Genomic DNA, 17,947 nt, shown 5'->3' on the forward strand with positions numbered 1-17,947 from the left:
GTTAGTTGTTTTTTTCCCCTTCCGAATCTTATTTTCTGTTGCAGACAGATGTGCTGAGAACTGCCTGCCAGTATCTTTAAGCTAAGTGTTCCTACAGCTACAGCTCGTGGAACTTTACAGGAGAGAGAGAGAGAGAGAGAGAGAGAGCCAGAGAGAAAGAGAGAGAGAGAGAGACAGGGCCACACAGAGCCACAGAGAGATCATGTGCCAGAGAGAGTACCAGAAAGAAAGGACACAGAAAGTGGCAGACAGGCATGGTAGGGAAGAGGGTCTGTGCTATCACTGGGTTCTCAAAATGTCCATACCTAGATCTTCTGAAAAATCAGAGCCTGGAACATTGGAGGCCACAGTCATGCAGGAAGCCAGGGTTCCCAGAAGTCCCAGAATAGCTGGTGACAAGGCCAGCCGCACCTCCTTGGCCTCAGACCTTCCCGAACAAATTCCCAAACTCATTCTTCCCCATCTCATACTCAGATGTTCCACTTTGCCGAATTCCTTCCGTGGTTGATAGGTTCTCCCAGACACGCTGCCCCAGAAGCAAGTAATGGCCTGTCTGCCTGGCAAAGAAGCCTGGAAGGGGCTGGTTCTCCCTGGCATGCATATGTTGGCTTGTTTAGGAGATAGATTTCAGGTGTCTTTCCTCTTCTGCTTGTTGTGATGGGTCCTGCCCTTGGGTTCCCATGATCACAAGCCTCTGGAGTAGATTCACCCCCAACATGTTCAGCTCCACAGTCTGCTTCAACTACCAACACCACTGCCTAGCCAGGGAAAAGGTATGAAATGGCACCTGCAGAAAGGTCTATCCTCACCCCAACCCCCACTCCCACTCATTTCTGCCATCTTGTTTAGGTTATCAAAAAACAAGTTGAGACAAGCATGTGAATACTGGTGTACAGTGCAGAGCAATGAGTGGGGGAAAAGCCCATACTTTTCCCCCTGTCCCTGGGGCGGGGGGGGGAAGAAAAGAAGGTAATACCTTGTCCCTTGACAAACCACTTCTTTTGAGCATTTTTTGTTTGTTTGTTTCATAAGCATGCAGAGAAAGAAAGCCATTGTGTTATATTTGGGCTGGGAATTTAAATTCTGTAAAATATTGTATACCTTCTAAGAGGAAGTAAGCTCTTAACTGTTTTTGCTCGTGTCTCATCATGAGTCTCATTTAATCCAAAGCACTGGCCCATAATTTATGATCTTTGTACAGCAGAAACACTAAAGATACTTCTTAATGCCACTACACAAATCAGTTGCACACGTAATGTTAGCAGCAGCAATTACCACTGCCTAAGTACTTGCTCACACTGCCACCACCTGAGATTCAAAATGGCTCAGCCACCCATATTGTGAACCAGACAAAGCCATATTTCTAATGGGCTCCAGGGCCTGAAGGCAGAAACCCTGGAAGAGATGGAATTCCCATTTTGTTGCCAACAATAAATATCAAACTTAATGTTCATTCAGTGATGACTGCCTAGAGAAAAACAAGCAGAAATGAAGGGGCTTTAGAATCCTAACCAATAATCAATCCAATATCTCCCTCAGATACGAATTTCATTACTAAGGGGCTCATAATTTTTGTGTTGTCAGTTTTAGTGAAAAGTCCTTGAGGGTTATTCATTGGTAATTGGAGAAGTCAATGTTAATGTCTGCCGTGGATTAGGAAAGGATGTTTTATGACTAACTTTTCAGATGCTTATATTGAACTGGCCAAGGTTGGAAGTTTTACTGGGTTCTACCCAAAGCTCCATAAAAGCTTTTAAATTACCTGTAGTTGTCAGAGGGGATTGTCTCCTCAAGAAGGCGAATGAAGTTTTAAGAGCAATGGGTGGGGGAAAAGCCCATACTTTACTACATATCACTATACTACACATCAAGTTTTAAAAATAATACCATGGCTCCTTCTGTCTTCCTCCTAAATGGTGGCCCTGGCTTTCAAAAGAAAGAATCCTCTTGGAACAAGCTTAGGTTAGTAGAGTTGGTGGAGTCCGCAGGCACCAATTGGTGAGCTTTTCAGCCTCTTGCCCTGCCCTCCTTCCTCTAGCATCCTGCAATCCTCCCACGTCTGTGCTAGAGGCCCCACAATCAACTGGGCATCCATTCTCCTTCAAGCTAACCAGCACATACCCCTGGTAGGAGCCTTAAAGTGTAGTCATCTTTGTTTTTGTCAAATTCTTTGCTAGGGTGGTGTGAGTCTGGGTGTGTGAAATTGTGAGGGCTAGCAAATGTTGGTAATGAAGACCCTACCAATGGTCATTCGAATGTTATTTGAATGTCATTTATCTCCTATGGCAGCCCTGTGATGTGAGTAGAGTAATATCCCATTTACAATTACAATCTAGGCTGAAAGAAGGTCAAACTCTGCCAAAAGACTGAGCAGGGTGGACATATAAACTGATACCAGACTTTAAGAGGGCAACTTAGAAATATTTATTAAAATATAAAATGTTACTATTTCTTGATTCAATAGTTCTACTTTTTAAAATGTAACTAATACTTGTACAAATATACATAGAAAGTTTTTTTATTAGTGTTTTTGTAATAGAGAAAAATGGAAACCAATTCATGCACATTAGATAGTTTTATGAAGAATGATACACCAACATCCATGGTGTTTGTTCTCAAGAGGCAAAAGAGAGGATTTAATGTAATTCTACCTTTTAAAAACAGTGTGTATATTAATAATAATATATTATTATATTAATATATATTATATAACATATCATATTAATATATAATTAATAATAATATGTATATATTAATATATATATGATTATATACATTTTAAAAAGCAGAAGAATACATTGTCATCAATCCTGATCTTGGGATAAGAGTATAGGGTCAAGGGTTGGGGAGACAACTTACTATTGGTTACATTTCTATAGTGTCTGAGTATTTTATTTCTTTTTTTTATTTTTAAGATTTATTTATATTAGGGAGAGAGAGAAAGTACAGTGGGGAGGGACAGAGGCAGAGGGAGAGAGAATCTTAAGAAGACTTCAAGTTGAGCACAACGCTGATGGAGGGCTCAATCCCACAATGCATGAGATCATGACCTGAGCCAAAACCAACTGTTGGACAGATCCAGCTACCCAGGTGCCCCATGTCTGAGTACTTTCTGCCAAGAAGTCCATCTTCACTTTTAGTGAGGAAACACAGTTTGAGTAAGACACATTTGTGGAAGGTGCCTTACCCAGTGCCTCTGTGAACCTCACACCTGTGTCCAGGGCTGGCTGAGCATGGTCTGCACTGCCTGGACAGTGTGCTTGGGCCTGCCTGGGTGACTGTGCAGGGCGACTGGAAGATTCCAACAGGCCCTGGCAGAGAAGGCATTTTTCCTCTGGGAAGAGGCTGATGGTCAATTGAAACTCAGTTTCCTGATCCCGAAAGGGTGCCTGTGGGGAATGTGAAAAAAAGGACAAAAATAGTATCCAGTTCTAGCAGGAAGGGTTAGGGCAGACCCTGAGAGTGTAGAAGGTAAAACTATATCCCTAAAGACATGGTGAAGAATGGGGAGAGGGGGAGAGGTCTATTTTTTTTTCCAGAAAAGCAGAGGTGGCTAGAGGTGGCTAGAGCAGGCCCAAGATGGCCCTTGTAGAAGAACAGTAGAACAGTAGTGTTCATCTCAGGTGGCTCCATGAAGCATGCATCCAGCCTCTGCATGTCCTGTCTGTCTAGCTCCCACCACTACATGCTCTATGTGCAGAGAAACTCTGTCCAAGCTCAAGCTTTCGTTGTTGGGGGAGAGGTGCTGTCATCATCACCGACCTTACCCTGAACAAGTGATGGCGACATCAGCCACCTTTCACTGAGTGTGCTATGCTAATGCCCTTGGATTCAAGCTGTACTTGCCTCATGAAGCAAGTTATATATTACCTATATAATGTACCCATTATGTAGGTAAGGAAACCGAGGCTTGGAGAGAATACATAGCCTGATGCCATATATCCAGTGGATGGTGAAGCTTCTATTTCAAGGTGGGCAACCTGATTACAAAACAAATTCTGTTAAGCTGTGTGTGGTTATAAATCAAACCCAGTGGGACAGTTATCTGGGCTAGGGAAGTAGGGCCATCGTATCTTTTGGCTCCCATCTTGTGGTATAGGCCTCCCCCAACAAAGTATGGGCATCTCTCAGTATTGAGGAAAAAATAGCAAAACCAAGCATGTATTGAGGTAGGCCCTGGGTGCTAGATTCAGCAGCTTGTGATTCTGGTTCATTGTTCTGAATATTTCGTTCACAAGACACTTGACACAATGCAAACATTGCAGAGAAAGGTCTAGTTCAGGAAAATATACTGGGGGCTGTGAGAGACAAAACTGCAAGGAAGTGGGTGAGGAAAGGTATGGTCTTTATTTTGACTTTCCTGTGGGTGTCAGGTGGGCCCTTGGAGGTTGATAGAAGGAGAACATTTGGATCTGTCACAACTCATCATGGTATCCTGGGGCAAGTGATTTTCCCCAGGCAAAGAAAAGAGCAAATGAATATTAACGCAAAAAGATCCAGCACTGGCTAAACACTTGCAGAAACAAGGCAGTATGTTTATTAGATTGGAAGCTTGAGTGGCTGCGAAGATGTGGTGCTCATCAATCCCTCACTCAACAGTGTTGGGCTTGGAATCACGCTGCTTACTTTCTATGTGATTTTGGTAACTCATTAGGTGCTTGCCCCTTCCTCTCTTTATCTAGAAATTAGGAAAATAAAATAATAGATTATGCACATATATAAGCCTTTTATATAAAAAGTGCCTTATTACTAGTCTGTAATTAGGAAGATACTACACGTAGCTACTCAAAATACTCTTTCTTGCTCATTTTCAGTTGGAAAAATAGTGATCACCACCCTTAAAACTCTTGTTCTTTCTCCTTCCTTTTCCTTCTTGATTGGTTCCTGGGGTTCATCTGATTCTGCAAACCCACAAGTGTGGAAGCCAGAGGAATTCAGTGGAGTGGATGGCACATCTTCAGGCACTGAGGTTGTAAGGAGGAGGTGTCTTTAGAAGCAAGCCTGGAGCATCAGCCTGTGAAGGACAAGTGTCTGTATCCCAGAATTCTCAAGCTCTCAAATTCTGTAGTTAGATGCTTAGGGGACCTGAAAAACCTTGTGTTTTGATCTTCGTTACCTGTGTATTAGACTTTCCACTTTTTAATATTGAAATGTATTTGTGTTATCTCTCCCTCTTGGGGTCACATTTGGCTGGGGTATGGAGGTGGCAGCTGAGCAACAATCCTAAATCCAATAGCCATCCCAGTGGGCCAAATTATAGGTGGGAAATGGCCTTTCATATCCAAGGTTCAAAGAAGGAGAGATCCATCCAGCGAGGTGCACCTGTCTTTTCCTCAGCATTTCTCACAGAAAGAGTTCTTAAATGAAGGACAAGGTTATGGAAGATCATCTTTAATTAAACCTGCAGTCAGTCCCTCGAGGGCTTTGTCTATGTTCATCTCTTAAATTATATACTCCAATTAGCAGAGACCTCCCTCTGGCCTCGAGGTTTTATTCACAGGTCTTGCCTCTTTCTGGCAGCCCAGTCTCTGGAAGCATCGTCTGTAGGTTTCTTCCTGCTGTCTCGCTTGCGTTCTTTTCCCTCCCAGCGAGCTGAGGCTGTGAGCCAGGAAAGGGCAGGCCTGCTCTGTCTCTCAACTCCCCACCCGCTGCTCATCACCACCCCACTGGCCATCTCTCCTGGCTCTCCCCTGAATTGGTCTCCACCTGTCCAAAGCCTTTTAATAAAGATGTTGACCCGCATTTCCTGCTGTTTCCAGAAAGAAGCAATGTTTCCTTTTCTCAGCCAGAAAGTCCAAGGGGTAAAGGATTTCTGGGAGAAGAGGTGGAGAAGCTTCTTGATCAAGCACGGACCTTGATGACTTTTTTCCCTAAGATTAGAAAAAGCCAACTGATTTTTAAAATCTTCATCACTCAATAAATTCATCATTGAAAAAGGAACCAGAAAACATAGAGTTTCTTTCATGGGATCCACGTATTAATCCTAAAAGGCTTTGGCTTCTTGAGATATCTATTAAGAAGATCAGCAGTCATTTTTTAAAAATCACTATAATAAACTATTTCTGGTATACAGAAAAATCTAGGCAATGATATTGGAATACTGATCTCTGTCCATAGCAATCTATCATCTGTCTATTTATCTATTTGTTATTCTAGATAAAATCGAAGGCCTGGCTGACCCATCCTTCCCTTTGTAGAGGCAACTAAATTTGCTCTTTAGCCTTCCCATGCGTGCCTTTATATTTTTACTACTTATGTAAGTTCCACAAGTGATACTACACTTAAAACTTCATATACATAGTATCATACTCCATTTCTCTATCTGCACCATGCTTTTTACATGTGAGAATTTCCTGTTTTAATAATCATGGCCACTTCATTTATTCTAAGGGAGGTGTCCAATTGCTCATGGATGTAGGCCATAATCACTTCTCGTGATTAAAAACAATGCTATGGGGCACTTGGGTGGCTCACCTGGTTTAGTGTCTGACTCCTAATTTTGGCTCAGGTCATGATCTCAGGGTTCTGAGATCAAGTCCCACGTCTGGCTCCCCACTCAGCTCAGAGTCTGCTTGAGATTCTCTCTCTCCCTCTCCCTCTGCCCCTATCCCTGCTCGCATGCATGCTTTCTCTAAACAAACAGACAAATAAATAAAATCTTTACAAAATTACAAAATAAAAGTAAAAACATAAAAACAATGCTATGACGGGCTTGCCACGGCAGGGATCCGTACACATGACAGTGTCCACAGTGAGTTTTAAGATGATCAGATATGTTTGGAAAAGTCCAGAGCAAACTTTTTCTAGAAAGGGTGAGATAATAGGTAATTTAAGCTTTGTGGGCCACAGAGCTTTCGACAGGCTCTTGCCACTTCCTCTCACCCCACTGCCACTTTTTTTTTACAACCCTGTAGAAATGCAATAACCATTTTTAATTTGAGGGCCATACTTACTATGCCAGCTGGATTTGGCCATCTTGTTGGCATAGAGACTGGCCCTGTTCTGGGGAATACTGGCAATGAGGCTGTCCGTGCCTCTGAACTTACCAGATATCATCGAATACTCAAGGTGATTTTGGAGAAGCACAATATCTGTCATCTCCCTTTCCTGTGATAGTCTGTGATGACTTATTTCCACCCTCCTTCCCTCCCTTCTTCTTTCCCTTCCTTCCTTTTGACATGCCGCTTGTGCAAACATGGATCATTTCTTTTTACTATGGAACTTCTTGCTTGAGCTCAGATGTTTACCCATTATATCTGAAGAATTCTATAGAATTATAGAATGAGACTTATCTTACTTCCAGAAACCTGAGTGTGGCCTGGGCAGGGGTGCAGCGTGGAAACAGTCTTCTGCCTCTGGGAGGTGGCATCCAGAGCAGATGCCATTACGGAGACAAATGGGGTAGGCAGTGCCCATTGGACACATAGTCATAAACGTGCTTGAACTATTTGGCGTACTTAATGGTGAATACTGATTAAGGCTTTTGATTTTTATGACTACCCAGGGGGAAGAGCATATGGGGAATGGAGGTAATCCTGGAAAAGAAAGAAAATATTAACACAGAACAGTCTTGAAAATATAAAAGTATGACAAGTCTTGAGGGGGTGAGTATGAGATCAATATTTATGATGAAAATATATGGTAGGGAGCTTTGAGAAAATGAAGAATTCTCAGGCTGTGGGGCAGTCGGGTGTCAAATAAGCTCATGTCAGTCACACTGGACACTTTTTTTTTTTTAAGAGAGAGAGAGAGAAAGCACCCAAGTGGAGCATATGCACATGCACCTATGAGCCTATGAGGCCCTATGAGGGGAGGGGAGGGGCAGAGTGGGAAGGGAGACAGAATTTTAAGGAGGCTCCATGCTGAGCAGGGAGGCTGACCTGGGGCTTGATCTCATGACTCTGAGATCATGCATGAGCTGAAGTCAAGAGTCCGACACCTAACCAACGGAGTCACCCAGGTGCCCTCATACTGAACACTTTTTAAATTATAATTACAGTATTAGAGGACTGGGGCGACTCTGCTGAATGTGAGAAGAAAGCGTTTTGTTCTCAGAAACAGTCTGTTGGCCTGGATACAAGCTGGCATCCTGGAAGACCAGGAGAATGCTAAATGGCCTGGTGGCCCTACAGGTGTGGTGCCATGTGGGGCGAGAAGGTGATGGGGCGGAGGCCTGGGGAAGCCTCCGATGATGACTGCTGAGCTCTCCGCAGTGCACGGGGCAGGAGCAAAGGCAGAGTCACCCGAGGCAACCGGAGCGAGGAGCTCCGCATAACCCGCAGTTTGGCCTCCGTGCTGGTAGCCAGGGGGACGCCTGGAGCGAGTGTCAGGCCGCAGGAGCCGCACTGGCTGACAGCCTCTTGGATCCCGCAGGCCCCGGCCGGACTCTCCAATCCCCGCTGCCCCTTCCCTTCCTCGGGCTGCTCACACCCAGGGAGGCCCCACTGGGGACACCCTTCCCAGGTGACACCCTGCCTCGTGGGCAGATGGCCCACATTTCCTGCTGTGCTGGATCTGGCAATTCCACGGCGGCCACTCAGCGGTGCCTGGGGACACCCAGCACCGGCCCCGTGTCCTGGGCCAGCAGCCTGCCTGGCACTAGGGGGGCTCAGAAGCCACCGTGCTGCTTGTCGCTTTCCTGGTCGCATGTCTCCTACCCAAGGCACACACCTTCTTCCTCCGTCTCCGTGCCAACACTGAGCCCGAGGTGCCCTCCGTGTCCCCGTGTCCCTCCCATGCCTCCTCAAGGACAGCCCGGGCGGCAGTGTATTGATTACCTCCTTGACCTGACTCCCGGTGGCCTCAGGCCGGGCCCTCTTCGTTCGCTGCAGCTGAAGCCCAGAGCCCTCTTTTTGTTGTCCCACCTGGAGGCCAATTGTGCAAAGTGTGAATGAAAGGAAATAGTTGCCTAGCATCTGTAAGAAATACGCCCTTGGAGTTTAATAACCGATATCAGGGTGGCATTTTAGTGTCAAAAACATTTTCATCTGTGTCATTTGATACACACATCAATTCTATGGGGTAGGCAGGGCCGGTGTGACTTCTCACAAAGTATTTTTTATTGTCACTTTATAGACAGGGATTTAAAGCTTGAAGAGAATTTCTGTAGAGAATTTTAGGCCTTCCCAGAAATTTCTGAAGTTCCCAGAGCTGGTCCATGATGGGGTTGGGACAGATCCAGATCTTCGACCCTTAATCCATGATTCTCAAATATTGCCTGTCAGGGTTCTTCAGAGAAACAACCAATAGGATACATATGTATGTATATATGTATATGCCTGCCTTTGGATGAGAACTGAAACTCTGGCTCTCCCTGGATCTCTAGCCTGCTGGCCTTTGGGCAGGAACTATACCATTGGCTGTCCTGTTCTTGGGCTTTCAAATTTGGACTCAAATGAAACTATTGGCCCTCAGGGGTCTCTAGCTTCCTGACTCACTCTATGAGTGAGGACTTGTGATCTTAGGACTTGTCCACATTCATAATTATGCGAGCCAATTACTTATAGTAAATCTCTTTATACACACACACATGCACACACACACCTCTTCTTGCCTATTGGTTCTGACTCTTTTGGAGAAGCCTGAGTATACACTCTGTTACACTATGTCTCAGCATCTTATTACTGCCTGTTTAATTGTGACTCTTCACTGGGCTACAAACTCTGGATGGGCAGGGACCAGATCCACTTGTTCCTTGCCATATCCTTAGCACCTGGTGTGGGGCATGGAGCGTAAATACTAGCAGGATGCCTGTGGGTTGGCTCACTGAATAAATGAGATGCTGAGACCCCAAAGATGAGTAGGAATAAGTCAGGAGAAGGTATAGGAGGTGGTGGGATTAGACACTGGAGAAGGATGTTCTAACAAAGGGAATGGGACAACTCAAGTGTCTGGCTAGAATGGGTACCACGAGTTTGGCTATCAGTGATTGGAGGTGTCAGCATGAGGCAAGAGGGGTGAAGCCGGAGAGTCAGGTCACAATGACCTTCACATGCATGTTGTAATGTGTTCACTTTATCCAAATGGGGAACTCCTAAAGAATTTGAGGGTTTGGAACTTATCTTGCAGTATGACCTTGACTAAGGTATTAAGTCCATCTGGGCCTGGGTTTTATTGTTGGTGCTTGGTTTTATTTGTTTCTTTTTGTCGTTTGACAAATGAGGGAAATATTTGCCTGAACTGATTATGAGAACCCCAGGGGAAGTACCCCTGGTGGGTAAAGGGTGGCCTGCTGGAAATCTGAAGGGGGCCAGTAGGCAAGGCCCAGTGTGCCTGTGGGGATGGGACCCACCTCACCTTTGGTGCATGAGTACAACTCTGTGGTATCCTTCTGCTCTCAAGAGCAACTATCAGAAGCATGTGATGAATGAGTCTCTAGTGGCATCAGAGAGTTAGGATGCCTTCCTGGAGTACCCAACATCAAGGGAGTAACTTGTGTCTTGGGAGCATCTAGGTGAATAAATGATGTCTAGGAAGAGTCCCTGGGGAAGAATCACAATAGCATGAGCAATACTCTCTGTGTTAAAAGCAAGGGCCATTGAGTTCCAAGGTAAAAAATCTTGGACCCATTTAAGATCCATGTGTCTCCATGTGCTGGTTAGAATTTATCCATGCTCATACTATGCAGGTCAGCTGCTGACAAGATCTTTTCATTGGTCAAATATACTACACTGTATGGGCATATGTGAAGGATGAGTAGATTAAATAAATATTGCAAAGCCTTCCAAACCCCAGTTTGCTCCCAGGAGAAGTATTCTATTTTTCTGAGCTTACTAGAGGAAAGAAAGGCAGATTGATTTTCCTAGCAGTATGGTAGATAGAAAAGGATGGATAGGGTTTTGTTTTTTGTACTGAGATGATAGAACTATAACAGATGCTTAGAAAATGCCAGTGCCTTGCACAGCCTTAGCTGATGGGGATTACAAATAGCAGGCTGAGGTTTTTAATTTGGGGGCATTCTTGGGAACTTGGACTCTGTTTTTACACTTATGTGGGCATCAAAAGAATCCAACATGACTCATATAATCTGAATGGGCACTTGGAAAGTCAAACTGTACCACATAGGATGGAAATGCTACCAAATGAAGACAGAAAAGTATTGTTCAGCCTAAGAGGCAAAGTTTTTGTTTTTATTTATTTATTTTTTTAAAGTAAGCTTAACGCCCAATGTGGGTCTCAAGTTCACAACCCTGAGATCAAGAGTCACATGTTCTGAGTGAGCCAGCCAGGTGCAAAGTATTTTTCCTTACCCTTTTCCATTTGCTTTCTTGTGTATTACTTGTACTTTTTCCTTCCTTTCTTGTCCTCTCTTTGCTCTTAAACTGGTCCCCCCATCTTCCTTGAACTCCTATTTCTGTTGATCTCATCTCAGGCCAGCAAGGGTGAGGGCCTTGCGAAAAAGCAGATGAATCATGAAGTGGAGGCCACTCACAAATCATATTACCCACTTGTTTATCCAGCGACTGCCACATGCTTGGTGAACAGTCCCTTGTTTCTAAGGGCTAGTGAAGCTAAATAAGCAGACTGGGGACAGTTACAAACTCTCTAGGGCCCACATGACAAAGACTGAGGATAAAACTGTGAGTACAGCCCCCAAGTGCTGTAGGAATTCAGAGAAAGTAGAGATGAATGAGAAAGAAATTTTTGGTGGGCAAAGAGGAACCCTCAAGGTGTTGGGGATTAAAATGACCAAAGATAGAGAGGTGAGAATCATGAGAAGACCAAGCTGGCTGGAGTGGAAGATGGTAGGCCCGAGCAGGTGGGAAGCAGGCCAGCAGCAGTTGATAGCTGCCTGACATTGAGGGGGTGTGCAACCCCAATTCTGATGCCTATCCAACTCTTGCTTTTTCTTTTCTGCTCCTCCATAACTGTATTTAGATCTCCTCTTATAACACTAACTGGTTGCATCATAATGTACCATCTGTCATTATTTTTATGCATATCCAAATGTAATTATCACCAATAAGGTCTTGAAGGAAAGGGATTATCAGAGTGATCTCTGGCACGCAGGAGGTGCTCAATACAGATGAATTAATGTCTGTATACTCTCGGGTAGCACAGAACCTGGCATGTAGTGGGAGTCCAGCATATCTCTACTGGGACTCAGTGTTCAGTTGCAGATAAAGAGTCCACTATAGCTATTTTAAGCAGAAAGGGATTTAATACAGAGCATTAGCTGCTTACAAAATTGTCGGAAGGGCTAAAGGAGTGGGATTGTAGGCTGGGCTCCTAGGAATGACTCTCAGGAGAACAAGAATGCAGGACAGAGAGACTAAGGGAATTTCAGGAATCTGGGGAATCGGCAAACCACTGTAGCAAATGCCAGGTTCTTCTGGTCCTATCCCTTAGTCATACTCCAAGGTTCAGGGGGTAGCCATTGCAAATACTGGTTCCAGAAACACACCATCCCAGCCTTGATCCTGGGATCAAAAGCTACCATCAAACCTGTTGGCTGCAAAACTGAACCATGCCTGTGAGCCCTCCCTCCCTCCCCACTTAGGTCATCCTCCAAGGCTTACAGGAGTGCATTTGAGTGGTAAATCCTAATCCCTTAGGAAACCCTAGCTGCAAAGACTCTGGGAAAGTCTACTTATAATCTGTTCAAAATGACTATAATATATGAAAGTCCTTAGAAAAATGTTGGACTAAAGAGATACCGAGTGGCCATTTCTACTTCACTAAATATTTGGATATTCCTTAGTCCAGGATATGCTGTTCAAGCTCAAAACAGGAAGCTGGCAAAAGGGAATATTCTCATTAGCTTCCTCTTTGAAGCCTATGTGATTTATTTTATTTTTATTTTTTTAAAAGATTTTATTTATTAAAGAAAGTGGGTGTGCATGTGCAAGAGAGAGAGAGAGAGAGAGAGAGAGCAGGAGCAGAGGGAGAGGGAGGAGCAGAGTCCCTGCTGAGAGGAAGCTGATGTGGGGCGTGATACCAGGACCCTGGGGTCATGACCTGGACAGAAGGCAAACACTTAACTGACTGAGCCACCCAGGTGCCCAAAGTCTATGTGATTTAATAGATCTACCTAGAAAGATCCAAACACTTACTCTGTCCCCTATCCTCAATTTGTAATCAGGGCAACTACAGTTTGGAGAAATGACTTGCTAAGCCAGTCTGGGGCAAGTCCCATAGTGATTTCTGACAATAATCACTTTATGCACCAAAGACAGGATCAGATGGGTCAAAAGCAGCTTATTATTTCCCTTTCTTTCTCTTCAAATCTTGTTTCCAGATCACTTTGCCAAGACTGGATGGTTGATGGTAGCTCTCATTAAAGTTGAGATTCTCAAACTTTTAAGAAAATTTCTTTATTTAAATACAATTTAATTAACATACACTGTATTATTAGTTTCAGAGGAAGAATTTAGTGATTCATCAGTTGCATATAACACTCAGTGTTCATTACTTCAAGTGCCCTCTTTGATGCCCATCACTCAGTTACCCCATCATCCCATCCACCTCACCTCCAGCAGCCCTCAGTTTAGGAAACAAACTCCTAGAGTTAAGAGCCTCTTCTGGTTTGTCTCTCTGTCTAATTCTATCTTATTTTATTTTTCCTTCCCTTCTCCTATGTTCATCTGTTTTGTTTCTTAAATTCCACATATGGGTAAAATCATGGTATTTGTCTTTCTCTAACTTATTTTACTTAGCATAATACCCTCTATTTCCATCCATGTCATTGTAAATGGCAAGATTTCACTCTTCTTGATTGCCAAGTAATACTCCATTGTATGTATACACCACGTGTTCTTTACCCATTCATCTCCCAATGGACATATGGGCTCTTTCCATGTTTTGGCTATTATAGACACTGACGCTATAAATATTGCAGTGAAGTTTCCTCATTAGATCACTATATTTGTATCCTTTGAATAAATACCTAGTAACAAAATTGCTGGGTCATAGGATAGCTCTATTTTTAACTTTTTAAAGAATCTCCATACTGTTTTCCTGAGTGGCAATACCAGTTGGCATTCCCATCAACAGTGTAAGAGAGTTCCCCTTTCTCTGCATCTTCACCAACATCTGTTGTTTCCTGAGTTGTTAATTTTAGCTATTCTGATTGATGTGAGGTGGTATCTTGTGGTTTTGATTTGTATTTTTCTGATGCTGAGTGACATTGAGCATTTTTTTCATGCGTCTGTTGGCCATTTGTATGTCTTCTTTGGAGAAAGAGGTTCTCAAACTTTTAAGAAGTTTTCTGGAACCCTTTAATAAGGATTTAATAAGGCATTTAATAAGATTTATAAGAGATATCTCACCAGCCTCTACTCCCATATCTAGCTCAGGCCCAGGTAGGTTTAGGGTTTAGGCATATTCACCAGGGAGGACAGCTCCACCCATGTAGTAGAAGACTTCTTGATGCTGGATTCCAACTGCCGGATTCATGGAAATGTTGCCTTCATGCCTACCACTAACAAAGCACCCATCACTAAGTTAATTCATTTGCATAGCATAGCTTATAGCTCTCCCAGTGTCAGGACAGCATGGCTCCTTCCTTTAGATTATAGTGGTATTAAAAATCTTTTCTTAGAACATTGGAAATATGTCTAATAAGAAGAAAGAGGAAACTAACTTATAATTGTACCTTGTACCACACAGTAACATTTTGGCTTTCATTTTTTGTTTCAGAGTCATGGGATTTTAAGAACAATCTAACAAGATACATCCATATATCTGAGGGAGGACTTCATCATGTGAATGTGGATCTCTCCTCTTGTAGAGACATTACCAGGCAGACATTACCACTCACCATTGCAATGTTCATCATTCTGAGAAAATTATTTTTTTACAGCTAACTAAAAAAGAAAACTTGTATAGTTATAGCCCATATTTTTAGGCTATCGTCCATGGTGATAGATAACATTTGGCCCTCACTATCTGGAAGAGATGAAGAAAGGCCCACAATCTTCTCTAGTCAACAAAGAAACGCTTGATAGAATCATCAGGGGGCTGACTGGTGTCTGGCAAGTGCAGGGAAGTGGATTGAATTAATAGGGGCTTTTTGTTCTCCAAAAAGTGTGTGGACAAAGGCTGTGCTAAACGGGCAGCATCTCCATAACTCTCTTGACATATGTTCTGACTCTGCTATGTAAGCCCACAAAAAGTTAGCATATGGCCTTCTTTCTCTTTCCCCAGGGAAAACAACAGGCCGGGACATGCCTGCTAGCCTGCTGCAGCCCTTGCTGTGGAAAAAGGAGTGTCTGTGGCATCGCTGCCAAAAAATATCCTTCAGAGGGCTCCCAGGAGGTTTGGCCTGGCTTGACCTCACCATGGATGAGAGGCAAGGCCAATTCTGGCTGGTTCCTAGGCCAAGCAGCCCACCCTGACAGCACAGTTGAGGTCTGGGTTTGGAGTTGAGGTTAAATATAGCCTCACACACCTTCTGGAGTCACACTCGGGTGCCTCCAAAGGGCAAATTGGTCTTAAAATGATTCACTCACAGGGAAAAAATCACATCCATTTTCTTTCCTTGGGCTGTACAGTTCACAGAGACATAAAAGGTTTGAAATGTGTTGGCTTCTCAGATCTTCTGATGAGACTGAGCTGCAGAAGTGCAGCAGCTGGTGGCAAAAGCAGCATCTCAGCACTTTCTATTCTCCTGTTCTCTCCTCCACTCCGATTCCCCCCACCCACGCTTTGCCTTTTTATTGCTGACACCCCAGAAGCCTCCAGGAAACATGGCCCAGAGGCATAAGATCCGAGGTTTTCAGGTCAGAGTAGTGCGGGAGCTTCAGCCTTTTCTGAAGTGAAGCTATGGGGCAGACACACAGCCTTCCATCTGTTCTGGTGATAAGCCAGTCTGGTATTGATTGTTGGACTTTGACAAAGAACACGTGGATATGACAAGGTTGCTTCCCTGCCCCACTCAATAGCAAGCAAACCGAAAGCACTTTCCAGGCAAAATTAACCAGTGAAAGAGAAGGTAGGTGTGATATTGTGATTTATAATGAAAATGATATATTTGGTTTCATCCCCATATCTGGCACAGAGCTCCTAAAACCCCTGAAAGTTCCTAAGTGATAGGAACAATAAAGGCGTCTCTGATCTTCTTGATGATGTCTCTTTTGGAAAGTACCCACCTCTCCCCAGGTAACCACAGGGATGGGGGCTGGGGGCCAGAGGAACTATCCATGGGATTAGAGGGTCAGAATGTTCCAGTCCCACCGCCTAACCTCAGGGGTCGGAGATGAGCTCAAGGTTGAATCAATCACCAATGGCCAATAATTTAATCCATCGCATCTGTGTAATGAAGCCTCTATAAAAACCCAAAGGACAGAGTTTGGAGAGCTTCCAGACTGGTGAGCATAGGGAGCTGCTGGGAGAGTGGTGTCTCAGAGAGGACATGAAAGCTCTGCCTTTTCCCCTTACCTTGCCCTATGCTTCTCTTCCATCTAGCTGTTCCTGAGTTACATTCTTTTACAATATACCATTAATCTACGAAGTAAAATGTTTCTGAATTTTGTGAGCAACTCTAGCAAATCAACAGAATCCAAGGTGGGGGGTGGGGGGTTGTTGGAAGCTCTATCCATAGCTGGTCAGTTAGAAGCAGAGCTGACTACCTGGGCTTGCAATTGCCATTTGAAGTGGGTGTGAAGGGTGGGCAGGGGGCAGTGTTGTGGATTGAGTCCTTAACCTGTGGGATCTGATGCTATCTCTGGGTAGACAGCGTCAGAATTGAGTTGAATTGGATAACATGTAGTTGTTGTGGGAGAGTTACTTGTTTGTGTGGAGTCCCTGCACCCACCCCCCGACCCCCTCATTAGAATTGGGTGCTGAATATTGATTGGAAGGCTAACAAGTACATTTGTGGTGAAATAATTTCTGTGCTTCCTAATCCTTTCTGCATCATGGCATGAATAGAAAAAGATATATGATGGCATACTGGAGCAAACAGGACAAGCAGAAGTCGAGGTCACTGAGAGATTAGGCCTGTAACCCACCAGGACAATACCAGGGGAACATTCTGAATTCCATGAGCCCAGTCAGCTGTGTTATCTGAGGGGGAGAGGGCAATTCATTATAGAGCAACTTGAAATTCTTCTAGAGATTGATATTCACATGATTGATTCCTCCCTCCCTTACTTTCCTTTGCCCCTCTTTGACTGATTGATTGATTGATCCTTTCCATCATTAATCAAAATCTGTCTTCAAGACAGACAGAAATCAGACAATCTGATTTCCCAATCTTGGGAAAATGCCCATTAAGCAACCACAAGGTAGTATAAAGTGTACAAAGAGAATGGAAAGAATGTTCTAAATCAGTTTCTTTCATGCATGTGTTGCGTATTAGAATAGTCTGGGGTCTTTAGAGATGTAGCTTCTGACCTTGTTCTCAGGTTCTTGGATAGAGATCAGGATTCTGTACTTACCACACCCCCAGGAAGCCCTCATTTCATGCTTTGGGTAACCTGCTCAAAGCAATGTCACCCACTGTCTGTCCTCCCTTTATTGACTGAATGTCAGGATGCTCAGGGTCACACTGTATTTCCAGGGACCATTTGATGTTTACCTTTTACTTTCTTCTGTCCAGACTTTCATACTTGTTGCTCAACACCAAGTATTTTCAACACTGAACATTTTTAACCTTTCGGTTTCCCAAAGAGTACCCAACGTCAAGCCAGAGTTTCAAGGATTAAAGGGTTTTCAAGCTTTGGTGTCACTGCTCTCCAGGACTGTTTGAAGGGTGTGGGCTGTTCTAAGGGGCAGGTACAGATGTACTGAATGGTGTGGCCTACACCTAGTCTGCTCTTGGTCTGGAACTGGTTTAGTTTGAAAATGAACTGTGAGCTTTGTGTGCACGAAGAACATGACTGCATAGTGTAAAAAAAAAAAAAAAGACTCTTTGAACTTGACCAATATTTTGGGAAAGAGCTGGATGAAGAAAACAAATGCATGATTGAACACATGCTTTGGGCCATCCCAGTGGGCCTGCAGTCTT

General features: G+C 43.9%; 1 long non-coding RNA gene across 1 annotated transcript; it reads left to right on the forward strand.

Annotated features, from left to right (window-relative positions):
* The first annotated feature begins 5,528 nt into the window (after positions 1-5,528).
* Positions 5,529-16,060, forward strand: LOC140616025 (uncharacterized). The gene is made up of 3 exons (XR_012016537.1): positions 5,529-7,604; positions 8,000-8,132; positions 14,638-16,060. It is a non-coding gene; the product is annotated as an uncharacterized lncRNA (long non-coding RNA).
* The last annotated feature ends 1,887 nt before the right edge of the window (positions 16,061-17,947 follow it).

This window comes from Canis lupus, chromosome 1, assembly GCF_048164855.1.
Source record: "Canis lupus baileyi chromosome 1, mCanLup2.hap1, whole genome shotgun sequence".
NCBI classification, from domain to species: domain Eukaryota; kingdom Metazoa; phylum Chordata; class Mammalia; order Carnivora; family Canidae; genus Canis; species Canis lupus.